A 2,462-nucleotide genomic window follows, 5' to 3' on the forward strand; every position below is an offset into this window, starting at 1 on the left:
GCACACAATGTTATTGTATCGCCACGGGCCGTGTCGTTGTGTCAGAGGGTGACGTCATTATCATATTTCCCATTTTGTGATACTGTTCATTAACTTTTGATCTGATCTGAATAAAAAAAGACGAATGTCTGGGCTTCCTTTTGGTCTATAGAGGCAGACAATAAACGAATGGATATCTGTAATACTGTAGCATCCCATTTTCTTAGTATCATGAACACTTTGACCCATGATATATTCAAGACTGTTGTGTTGCCTAAGGTTCTTTTATCAGCTGGCTTAGGCAACAGAGACTAATTTGAACTAAGTGAATTTTCCTCATATAATAACGAAATGAAGTGGATAAAGTAACACATGGAATATGCTGTATGCAATTACGTATACAGTAAATCAACTTGTATTTCATGTTGAATGGTTCACAAATAAGGTATGGTAAAAAAAAAAAATCTTATCTGGGAGCCAGATCCTTGTTTCACTGCAGATACCCCTCCTCCTCCTTCCTATGGGTCTGTCTGTTCCCCAGGCTTCTTATAATCACATTAAACCCTGTACTTATCTGATCCTTTGATCTTTGATCCTTCTTACTCACATTTTGAAATACATTGGGTGATGGGATGAAGGTAGTTCAGTTAGAACTCTAGGGGGGGGGGGGGAAGATTCTCCCACAGTATTTGGCAAGAAACAAACTGGTTTCCATGTCTTGTCTTTTCCTAGTAGTGAATCTCATTTTCTATTATAAAATCTATTTTTCTGAATAATTGTAGCAATTAACAGGATGACAGGAACTGAAAATCATCCTTTGTCCATGTGTTTTCACATCTCACAATTACTTCTATTTTCAAATATGGAAACTAATATGGGTAATCTTGCAAATAACCTATAGAGGCAAACAGTGGTTAGCAAACATTAAGTTTCAATGCTCTTCTATGTTTATTAATTATAATCCCACTTGGGTAGTAAAACTGGTGATTAATTTGTATGATTTTATTGATATAAAACTGGTATTGTACAGGTATTCTCCAGCACGTATTTTAATTGAGGAGAAAAATATCCCCCTTGTGCAGCCATGCAATAAAGACAATGCTCATCTTCACATGTCTTACTAATCCTCCTAAGACATGAACATCATTATCATAAAGTTGTATCAGTCATTGTAATTCTGAAATATTTTTAAAAGGCTATTTATTTTCACTAAATCCCAGTAAACAGCTATTATTCTGAGCACAACAGGAGATAATCTATGTGAATTTGAAAGTCCAAGTTAAGCGATTTTATATCTACTGTATGATCCACTGCATCAAATTATCATGAAATATGCTAATATTTAGGATTTCTAGACACTTCTACTATAATTTAAAGCAAAATACCAACAGACTAGTCAGTAACAGAAGCACTGACAAAGCCTCTAGTGCTTAATCTGCTTGATGCTCTTTTAACTCCTCTTTATTTGAATCCCTTGCAAGGAGACGTCAAAAACTCACCTACACCCATTAAGCTTTTGGCAAAATTTGTTTAAAGAACTTAGCCCCTATTCGCAAATTCAAATTATCACTGAGTACCAATGTCTTGTTTCCTTGGAGTGTGATATGTTATCAAAACTGCACCTCTCCAATAACTGTTTCCACAGAGTTATCCTTGAGATATTCTTCAAACTTCAACCTATAATCTTGGTTACCTTTCTCTGAACACAGGATAAGCAATAGAACACAATAAATGGTTTTCATATCTACAAGACTTGAGTAAAAAAGATAAAAATATATAAAACAATACTTCTTTAACTAGAGCGATGTGTATGAATTTATACACATAGAAACTATTGAATATAAATCCTGATTAAACTTCATGTAGTGCAACATAAATCAGTAACTTTCAAAAATATTAATGTCATAAGAAAAGATTTTTCTCTGGAGCTTCCTCTTGCTAGAAAAAATCACCTTTGATAGCCTCAATACCTACATTTCTTTCAGGCACTCAAAATTGGGTGTCACTAACAGCTACTTGGTAATACATTGTACAGTGCAAAGAGCAAAGTACATAGGTAGTAAAAATAAGGACTTACCCTTACATCCAGGACATCAATAATATTAGAATTACTGGTAATGACTATAGCATTATGCATGAAGGTCTTACTGGGAAAAGTTGGGCTCAAAAGGCCAGTAAGTTCAATACTGTTGCTTATACAATATACACAGCAAAACCTAAAGTAAATCCATTCTATATACATTCCTGTTCCACCTTTTGCCATTGATCAACTTAAAAACCTTGCATTGCTAATTAATTATTTTTTGTACAGTATTTGTCCATTCTCATTTTCAAGCACAGAAAAATTCATATCTATGTGTGAAGGGTGTGCAGTGTGGTTTGTTTCTCATTTCTATACATTTTCTCTTATACAAAAATACATGGTAATCATGAGCTGAACCCCATATATGGCCATATCTATAATCACTCATTTATTACGCACC

This window comes from Penaeus monodon, chromosome 28 (genome assembly GCF_015228065.2).
Source record: "Penaeus monodon isolate SGIC_2016 chromosome 28, NSTDA_Pmon_1, whole genome shotgun sequence".
In the NCBI taxonomy this organism is placed as follows: Eukaryota; Metazoa; Arthropoda; class Malacostraca; order Decapoda; family Penaeidae; genus Penaeus; species Penaeus monodon.